This window comes from Tasmannia lanceolata, unplaced genomic scaffold (genome assembly GCF_043159265.1).
Source record: "Tasmannia lanceolata isolate RefF3 unplaced genomic scaffold, GAP_Taslan_0.1 ptg000002l, whole genome shotgun sequence".
Classification (NCBI taxonomy): domain Eukaryota; kingdom Viridiplantae; phylum Streptophyta; class Magnoliopsida; order Canellales; family Winteraceae; genus Tasmannia; species Tasmannia lanceolata.
In genome coordinates this window covers 16383819-16394250 of record NW_027518679.1, presented here as the reverse complement: position 1 = coordinate 16394250, position 10432 = coordinate 16383819, and the positions used below count along the sequence as shown (strand labels likewise).

Genomic DNA, 10432 nt, shown 5'->3' with positions numbered 1-10432 from the left:
TGATTCTGAGCCACCTGTCTAGGACAGGTGGTAATTCTGAGCCACCTGTCCAAGACAGGTGGTGGGCTCTGTATGGACCAGGTCTCATACCTAAGAAGGGCAGGTGGAGGTCCCTGATTGGTCCAGATGCCACACCTAGTGGAGACAGGTGTTGGCCTTCCAACGGTCCTTGTGAGGGCCACGTGCCAGTAGCTAATTGGATGCTGAGTTCGGACCCCTCAGTGCTGAGTCCGGATTCCCTCAGTGCTGAGTCCGGACCCCATCATGGCCCATCCAATGGCAATCAAATAGAAGTGGATTTGCAAATGCTCTTAGTATGCACAGATTACAGGTGATCTAGCTCATATGTCAACAACAAGAGAAAATTCAAATTCTTGGTTATGTGTGATAGACTCGTGACATTACACACAAAGAACAAAGCCACAATGCCCAAACAACTCATTGGCACGCTGCAAGATGATCAATTCGCAAGGCAAAGGCCTTCAGCTAATGACCCAAAACTCCAACAGTACCCATCCGGAGAGACCACCTCAACCAGAAATAAGCATGACATCCAATGATAAATATAATTAAAACATAGTACATACATTAGTGAGATAGTTGCAGAGACCAAGAATGTGAAAACCTTGTCCAATACCTGTTTCCTACTGAAAGCCAAAATTGCTCTAAATGAACTGGAAACATTTTACAGGCACACAGTCCAACAACCAAACCTAGAAAAGAAACTTCTGATGGGGTGGGATATTACAAGAATCTTACTCTCTTCACCATAACATGTCACCTGAAAAATTGGCAGCTAACTGGAGAGGAACGACATAGCTCATCTAAAATCCAGAGATTTAAGTGCTGACTCTGGGAAATGATTCCCTTCCGGAATCCAAAGTCCACTTTTATGGGGCACTATCTGTTTGCTTGAGCCTTTTTCTCCATTTGCAGCATTTGGAGACGGAACCTCGTTCTTTTTCTTCACAAATTCAAAAAACTCCGCAACTTGACGAGCATACCTCACAAAAGCAATCATAATGCATTACTTCAAATGGGCTTTGTTAAATATATCATAAAAGTTACACCGAGTGATTCAAAACCTAGCAAAGCTCTCAATTTAAAGACTAAAGTCCAGATAGTCACCATCACTACATAAAAATGCCTAGCAAGTTAGCAACCCAACTCTCAAGTTTAAAATCGAAACCACCAACTCTCAACTCAACTAAGCCTTTGTCCCAAATTAGTTGGGGTTAGCAGAAACCGCCACTTGTTTTTTTTTTTTTTTTTTGAATGGCAAAACCGCTACTTGTTATAACGTGTATTTGTTTGAATTTCATTGTTTTTTTTTGAAAGTTATATATGACAAATGTTTGGGAGTCGCACCCCTTTAAATGATCATTTTTTTAATATCATTAATGAGCTTCTTATTAAATGATCACATAATAATGCCTGACTGGACGCGAAAAGGTTGTATCAAACTGCTTCTCAGAACCCAAGGCACAAGGCTTGACCCCAACAACTATTCAATTGGACAAGAGCAATAGAATACTATATCCCTGTAATCGGAAGAAATGGAGCATCTTTCTACTTCTCATATGGTCACCAAATAATATTATCACTAACATACCAAATAAGGGCCTGTTCATGCCAACCAACCAAGCTCTGATGCCTTGATAGTCTGAAAACCTAGTATCCATGCTTATTGGCCTTCTATGAACAATCAGTGCATGCACCCAAAGACCAATTCATTTGAACTTTATATTTTTCTTTAGAAACATGTCGAATGAATTTGAGCCACACCAAATTGTGTTTCAGTAACTGCTTGAAGACATCATAGGGAATCCATATCATACCAGTAATATCATTAGATGCACAACAATAGGTTCAAAACAAGTAACAAGCCGTGTGAGCTCCAAATCAACAGACCAAAAGCATAAAACACCAATGCTAATCGCAATGGAAATACAAACAAGCAAGAATGTAGCTCTTGAGTATGTATGGCGTCCAAAGTGGCCTGGGGGTCTCCTCATTAGCTAGATGCAATGGAAGGTTAAGAGAGAGACCCAAGAACAAGATGAGAGAAGCCACAAAGCACGATATCTCCAGAAAGGCAAGCTAATAAATTTGGGCAACCAGCAGAAGCCCTGTTAGTGCCTTGTATAGGGGTTCTATAAGCTGACAGAGCAAACAACCAGACTTACCTAGAAAGAAAGCCAAAGTCAAGCAATAGGGCAAAAGTCAAAGAGGACAAAGTGACACAAATTTTGGAGAAAAATGTCACCATTTGAATTTAGCCACAGCATGCCAATGGACATGTAAAAGTGCCAAAGTCTCCAGACAATCGAGGGAGTCTGAAGTCCGAACAATCAAATGTTTTAGGAACAAGTTTGTGTTTCCATTTAGTGCTCGTATAATTTTCTTTCTGGTGAAGAGACCACAGTATCCAAGTGGGAATACAAAATCAAGATTAAAATAGAACTGTTGAGAGAGAAAAAGCTTTAGTAGCCTGGCAGGTCATTTATTATTACACTCTTATTCCAGTTGCTTGCATATTCTCTACTCACACTGTCCTAAGTAACTGACTGAATGATTTCAGAGTTCTGTTCCAATTAATAAGGGATATTCATTTTTTTCGTAGTGAGGACAGAGGAGGCAATAGTATGATGTGGGAAGTTTCACATATTTTTCATAAAAAGAAAATTCTTACCTCTTTTCAAATTTTTAATGTATTATTTTCCATAAATCAGTAGTTTAACAAATTCTTGCCGACTCCACCTAGTTTGGGACAAAGGCTTAGTTGAGTTGAGTTGGTAGTTTAACAAATTCTTTCGCCTCTTCTCTAATTCTTCTTCCGCTTTTCTTTGCTTCTTTTCTTAATAAATTTTCATAAAAATAGTCAACTACACATTTTAAATGTTGATATCCAAATCCATTGACCAAATTTTTGGTGGCACCTTTAGAGAGAAGATTCCTTATAGAAGAAGAAACCAGCAGTATTTAAGTCATTGCATGCCTTTATATTGTGTCACAACTTATCCTTTTATAGGGTCTTTCTGTCAACAATATTTGTATTCCTTTACCATTAACATGTATAAAGCCAAACCAAGGATGTCAACACCATTGTTGTCTGTTTGACCCACCTGTTTCCTCATGTGATGACATTGTCAGTTAAAACAATAAGGCTACATCAAGAGTATGTATTTATTCAGGATGAGCATGTTGTTGCTCATTAAGTCCACAACAACACATATTCAAAGAAATAGTAGTCTCATCATTACATAATTCTAGTACATTAACTATAAAGTATTTAGTGTAATCATTCAAAGTGGTGTAAAAATCAATACTGCAATTGGGGTTAGTAAAGAATAATCTATTTTCCCCAATTGAAGAGGCCTTTAATTAGGGTGAGGCATTTTGGAGGCATCTCATCAAAACACTTTTTTTTTTAGCGATATCTCATCACAACTTTTTAATTAACAGGATTTTTCTAAAATCATGGAATATCCAAGAAACGATAACTAAGAAACTGGAAACTATAATATAAAATATACATATATACACAAATACATACAGACATGTGTGCGCGTGTGTATATACATGAGACATAGAAAAGCACCCCAAATATTGAACTAACATGGCTATGGTATAAGGTTACAATTCATATGGGCATTAAAAAGAAAAAGACTAAGCCACAATTGTTTTTGATGATTTTTCTTAATTGAAAGGCAAGAAAATACAGGATTAAGACATTACAGTCAACAGAAGCAATTGTGTAATATAACATTGCAAATATAGACAGTAGTGCAAAACAAAAGAAACGACCTTACACAATGCAGAAATATCAGCACATAAGTAATGGCACTCAAATATTTGTGTTGGAAAAAAGGGAACTATAATAGTTAGTCGCAAACATGTTCATGAAGTAGCAAATTCGATCGTCAACAAGTCAAGTAAATAGATGAGAAAGATTTCTAGAAGAGATCATTGCATTCTTACTTGCGTTTCGCGTCAACATCTTTGCTGAAATCAATGTTAGGCTCGCAGTCAAGAACCAAAGCAGGAATCTAGTCACGAGTAAACACAACCCTGGCATGAAATTATGGGGTCAGAACAGGGTGAACAAAATTTTCGCAAAATGATCTCTACAGAAAGCTAACCTTTTGAATACTTGAATGCATATGATCGCCTTGCAAATAGAAGACACGGCCCTTTATATCAAGATGTAAAGAGCTATCCATATGGAGTGGCAACTGACTGACAGATAATACCCCATGATTTCCACTTTGGAAGGGGAATAACCAGCTCTCGTGTTTTTCATGTAAGCTACGCAAATAATCCAGGGTTACAGCACCCTCTTCTTCTCTTCTACGGAGCTTCAATCGCTTGTGGCAGGTATCAGGGCTAGCTCTGAGATATATGAACCCATCAGGGATAAGCCCAGGTAGGGATGAAACAACTGGGTCAAACCATGAATCATATATGCTAATCTCCATCTCATTCATCCAATTTGCTTCATGAACTGCTCGCACAAAGACCTAATTTATGTAACATGTAACAAGTCAGCTTCTAGACCTATAGAATTGGATATATTTTTCTAGTGAATTGAATGGATGGTTAATCCAAACAAAAAATAGTGATGCCAATAAGAAGAAAGGAATGGTAGAATGAAGGGCGCCCTTGCAAAAACCAGCTAAAACCAGCTTCAAGGGCGCCTCTATCGGTTGATTTAAGCAAAGTGCATTTATGATGGCCATGGGTGGCGCAGAAAAAAAGTGGAAACCGCTTTGACTTTGCTGAAATCAACCAATAGGGGCACCCTTGAAGCTGATTTTTGCAAGGGTGCCCTTCATTCTATCATGCCTCATAAGAAGATAATGCCAGAGAACTTGCAATTTAAATTTAAAGCTGAAAAAGATAACCAAGAGCTTAATACTTACCATTCTATCACTGAAAACACTTCTTTCCATCAGTCTAAGGGGTTTAATTCCACCAGCAGATTCTCTTTCCTGCATGACCCTCGTTACAAACACGTAGTTTTGGAAAGTATAGGCATACCTCTGTGGCTGAGCATAGAAAGCATCCAATATGTTGAAGTGATCAGGTCCAACATCCTGCCACTTGGAAATAGGCTCTGGAACAATCTCTACAAGATCACGTAATTCAAGCGTTTCGTTGGCTATTCTCTGAAGGAAAGTAGTCTTGCCAACACTGATATTTCCCTCTACACAGAATGTTAGCCTTTCTTCTGGATAGGCTTTATATCAGAGTTGCTGTGCTCCTCTTTTAACTCTTGATCGACACTCTCCTTTATGAATGAAGTTATACTCTCGGCATGGTTTCTGTGAATGATTCCCACTGAAATCTGTAAAAATTCAACCATCTTCAGACTAGAATCTCCAAAAAACTGCAAAGAACATAGAGGAAAACCTTATTAGAGAAGCATTACAACCAACAGATTAAATCTTCAGATAGCCCCCATGTGTATTAAGGTAACTGTCAGCCCCCATGGGTATGAGAACCTTTATTGGAACCGTTATTGGAACCTTACACAAAATAGACTTCATCGTATATTTCTAATCCAAACTAAACAACTGGTGGTAATAGATGAAACATGAAATAAGGTCTGCAAAATCAGAAAAGGCAGAAGATTAGTATTATAAAAGAAAGACTTGGTGAACTATACTCTACTAGTATTATAAAAGAAAGACTTGGTGAACTATACTCTTTAAGTCTTTTTTGAGAAAAGGTGACAATTTATTAATAAAGCCAAAAGTGGAAAACAGTACAAGGGGACAGTTGTCCCCCGTATACATCAAAGACCTCGCACAAGGCCAGTTACAATACGGATCCAAATTCTCATAACTGATTCCCGGTCCACTCCCTCCCGCGCAAGGGTGTCACCCCGATCGTTTGCCGTGCGATGACTGTGCTGCATAGTCGGACGAATAAGGGAGATAAGATCCCTGATCTCATCGATTTTGTTCGCCAACCGCCATGGGCCGGAACTATTGTTGGTAGCCCATGCTATAGTTTTGGAGGAATCAAAACAAACAAAGACTAGGAACCTTGGATAGCCATGCCCAAAAGTGTGCTTCTAGCCTTTCACTTTCTCTGTTGAATTGTGGTTTCCAGTTCCTCATTTGCCAGGAAGTAACAAAGCAGTTTCCAATCCCTCATCTGGTGATCAGTAATACAAAATTAAAATTAGGCCTTTATCATAGTCTTGGGAGCTCTATTTTTTTGTTCCATTTACGGTACCTCATTTGCTTACATTTTGGGTGTCCACTTTTCAGTCCCTCATTTCTCAATCAGCAATAAAGAACTAGATTTGTAAAATAATTTTGGGGGCTTTGCCTTCCTTTATCCCTCATTTTCGAATCAGTAAAAAGAAATTAGGTTTGCACCACAATTTTGGGGGCTTTCCTTACTCTTTGAGTGTTTTGTTTTCAGTTCCTCTTTTGCCTATCGGTAATAAAGAAACAAGGTTCTTACATCTTACCATAGTTTTGAGAGCATCACCTAGTGTTCAGAGTGTTCTTAAAGAACGCTTCTTCTTCTTCTTTTTGAATGATAAATAAAATCTTAAAGAATGCTTCTAGGGATATGATTTTTTCATTATGAACTTTTAGAGACATGATCTCTTCATCAAATATCTACCTAGAATGATCAATTGTCTCATTGTTTCACCTACACTGTCCAAGGCGAAAATTTTACTTTGTAGATGAAAATGACAAACAACAGACACAATAAATGCCAAATACCTCCACAAATTCAGCCACTGCCCTGTGGAAATTTAAGGAAGACCCCACAGATGTTGTGTGGAAGTCTTGTATTCTGACATTATACAGGTCTGTCACAGACTAATGTCCGGGACACACGCAGAATTTTCGGAAAAGGGTATTTTGGTAATTTTTCGATTTAGTGGAATAGATATTTAAGCCACATATTAGGGTTATGGTTTGCAAGGTTTTCTTTGTGATTTATTGGCAGAAAAGGAGAGTTTTGTAACAATAAAACAGAAAGAGTGAAACTTTTCTCCTGTGAAAGTAGGGACACTAGCCTAACTATGTAAAATCTTGTCTTCTGTTTCTCGCATCTTCTTGTTGCTTGATGCAAATCTTGTTTGATCCTTAGTTGAGAAGGTATTTCTCAGTTTTCTATGACAAACAACTTTGATTATGCCACGGCCACGATTATACTTATAAAAGCCTGTGCAAACGAGGGGCTCAACTCAACTCAACTCAACTCAACAAAGCCTTTGTCCCCAAACTAGTTGGGGTCGGCTAAATTAATCCCTTAGAAAAATTTCATGAAGAAGATAGAAAGGAATCTACCCAGCTCTAATCCTGGCTCTAGTTGGTTTCGTCTACGTGAATCATTTCCTTCCATTCTACCCTATCCAAGGTCATGTTCTCTGTTATGGTCCTAGCTATCAAGTCTTTCCCTGTGCACATGAGGGACAAACATAAACAAACTAAAAGGAAGAGATAGTTACCTTGTCTTTGTACAATAGTTTGAGCTCCGCGACTCCCCCAATACCCTTATCCACCAATTTCCTCAAATTCCTTGGCCCGACACCTGGAATCGTAAGTAGGTCCGGTTTCCCCTGCGAAGTAACAGTGGCAACACCACCGCCCGAACCCTTCTGCTTCCTCTCTCTACCAAACTCTTGTCTCCCATCACAAACGCCCCCCAACAACGCCCTCCTCGGCCCATCCTCTCCCTCCAAATTCCCTTCCCCCTTTCCACTCAAACCACCACAATCCCCCTTATCTAAATCCCTCAAATCCTCAGCCACCCACGAATCCCTTTCCGAACGTCTGTGAAACCACGCGGAGCGAAAGGAATGTCCCAAACCACCTTCTTTGAAAACCACCCAAGCTCTCTTGGGTCCGTTGTCGAGCGAGCAATGGAAAGAGCTGGTTTTTCTTGGAAATGTGGTGAGGGAGGCCGCTGTAATGGGTGTTGTGGTTGAAGGCAGAGGAGGAGGGAGGGGGTGGCGGTATAAATCGAGGTTGAGTTGGAGAAAGGGCATTTGGGTGGGGAAGAATTGGGTGGAAGAGGTTTTGTTATTAATCCAAGGGTTGGATGAAGTACAAAGAATAGGACCAGGGCTTCGCCGCCACAGTTTTTGCATCACTGAGCAATTCAGGCCTGTTTAGCCTAACCAAGCACCCACATTTCTCTATCAAAGATTCAACAGAGAAAGGACAGATTTAAGTATGAATATATTAAGAGAGAGAGAGAGAGAGAGAGAGAGAGAGAGAGAGAGAGAGAGAAAATCTTACCGAGGATTTTTCAATCTGGGGGAAAAAAATCTAACAGATAATTTTTGTATATATCTGATGTGGTGTTGGAGTTTAAATTTAATGGGGTTTTAGGGTTTGAGAGAAAGTGTGGCAAGGGAAGCGGAGACGGTGGTGGGTTTAGGGTTTGAGAGGGGTTTGTGTGCTAGAGAGAGGGGGGACAAATTTTCTATTTTCCGGAAATGCCCTCGGGGACAGAGGTGTGTTTAGGGTTTTTGGCGTTGTGTGAGGGACAGAAGATTAGACCTTTCGTATCTGCCCGCGTAAACGGATAACCAAAGAACTTCAATTTACGGAAGGATCGTGATAATTTCGCTCCCTCTGTCGGATAATTCGCACTGTAGACTTTAACGCTTTGTAATGCAAATCACGTTATAAGGGTGCGAATTATCCTATAGGAGGTGCGAATTTATAATTAGTCTCTACGGAAATGCTTCCGTTTTGCTTTAATGGTTGAGAATTTGGTTTCCTTAAAACGGGGTTTTGTCTGCTGTGTCTGGTGGGCTTTTCCATGGATTGCCTTTTATATGGAAGCATAGGGAAATAAAATACGCACGTTTTTAATTTCCCTTTTTCTTTGGACGTGAGCAAAAAAAAGTTTTCTTTTTTGCAGATCTTTCTATTTTGTTCAGTTGTTAGTTGGGCATGGGAAAGTAAAGAAAAATGACATGTTAAATGAAAAGGAATCGGAAATACAAATATGGGTGTTTTGTTGGCTGAAAAATTACTAAAATTACAAATTTGGGTGTTTTGTTGGCTAAAAATTTGCTAGATAAACAATTCTCGTGTTCTGTTGGCTGAAAAGTTGCTGAAAAGTTTACTAAACCCACTATAAACTACATATAAGGCCCACACGTGTCTAGTTTACATATCTAATATGTGGCCCATTAGGTATAAACTGTTGGAGAAATGTTGGTGGAAAAAATTGAAATTGGTTTGCTTCAAGTTGTGATCTCACTTTCCTTGAAAAAATTGGCCCCTACCAGTATTGTGCAAAGGGGTTCCACAAACATCCTCCAAGATACAATGAAGCCTAGTATGAAAAACCTACTAATATTTGATGGCATTATGCACAACCGGAATCAAATCCGAAATGCCCCTAGAGAATATCAAGCTTATGATAAATGTCTAGTTCCTGTTTTTGTAGAATAACAATAACTAGAAAGGAAAAAGAGATTTGCTAGCGTCTATTGCAGAAGGCATTTCGCAGATGATCTATTGCATGTGAAAGAAGCCACCTCATGAAAGAAGACGGAATTTGCTGAAAAGTGAGCCTGTGTGGTTGCTCTCGCATGCAACAAACCATTTGCGAAATGCCTTTCGTGATGGACGCTAGCAAATCCCAAGGAAAAAATTGAAGAACAATATGTAAAAATGACTTACGGGGGTGTTTGAAAAAGAGTAGAATTGCTATGAAAGTATTTTGGAATTCTCAAATTAGCACCACAACTTGGTATTTTCGATTTTGTTGGTCCAATATTTTGAATTGATACATTAGATACAGATGGATCATCTATCATAAATTGTCTCCCTCTTTCTACTCTTTTTATAGAGCCTCTAGAGTCTTTTCAGTGTGAAAAGCACCTCTACATGGCAACTTTTCCAGACCAGTTTGAAATTTACTGTTAGAACCTGCCCAACCACTATTCAACAGCGCAAATCAATCCTTGAGTGACAGTTGGGTTGTGTAAAATCATGTCCTCCCCTTATATCCGTTAGATCGTGATCAATCACGATCCCACGGCTCATATCGCACCTGATAGGCTTCTAATCGTTGGTACGAGACCAGCTTAGACAAATCTGAAAAAATTAAGCGCTCCAATCACTCCTTGCGACGATGCATAAGTGCAAAGTGAGCCAAAAAGCGCCACTAGCACCCTACAGTCCACTGCCCACGACGAGCATGCCGTCCCGCGAGTCCAACCCTGGCTAAAACCCATTGTCCAACAAAGCAAGGAAGAGAAGTCCGTAAGCTTTATGAAATACCCCGAATAACCTTATACGAATTTTATTTCCCGTTGCGAGGGAGGGGTATTTTTGTGCTTAAGAATAATTCCAATTAGGGCTTTTGTTAAGAAAGCCTATAAATACTTTCTTTGTGAGTTTCTGGGAGATTAACACAAACCTAAAACATTTTCTCC

The 10432-nt window shown here is 39.4% G+C and overlaps 1 pseudogene across 1 annotated transcript; it reads right to left on the bottom strand.

Annotated features, from left to right (window-relative positions):
* Positions 1-547: 547 nt before the first annotated feature.
* Positions 548-8511, bottom strand: LOC143879600 (uncharacterized; annotated as a pseudogene). Its single transcript, XR_013251332.1, has 6 exons — positions 8274-8511; positions 7481-8170; positions 4923-5389; positions 4143-4520; positions 3982-4049; positions 548-1004 (listed from the first exon to the last, which is right to left on the bottom strand). The product of XR_013251332.1 is annotated as an uncharacterized LOC143879600 (transcript).
* Positions 8512-10432: the final 1921 nt, after the last annotated feature.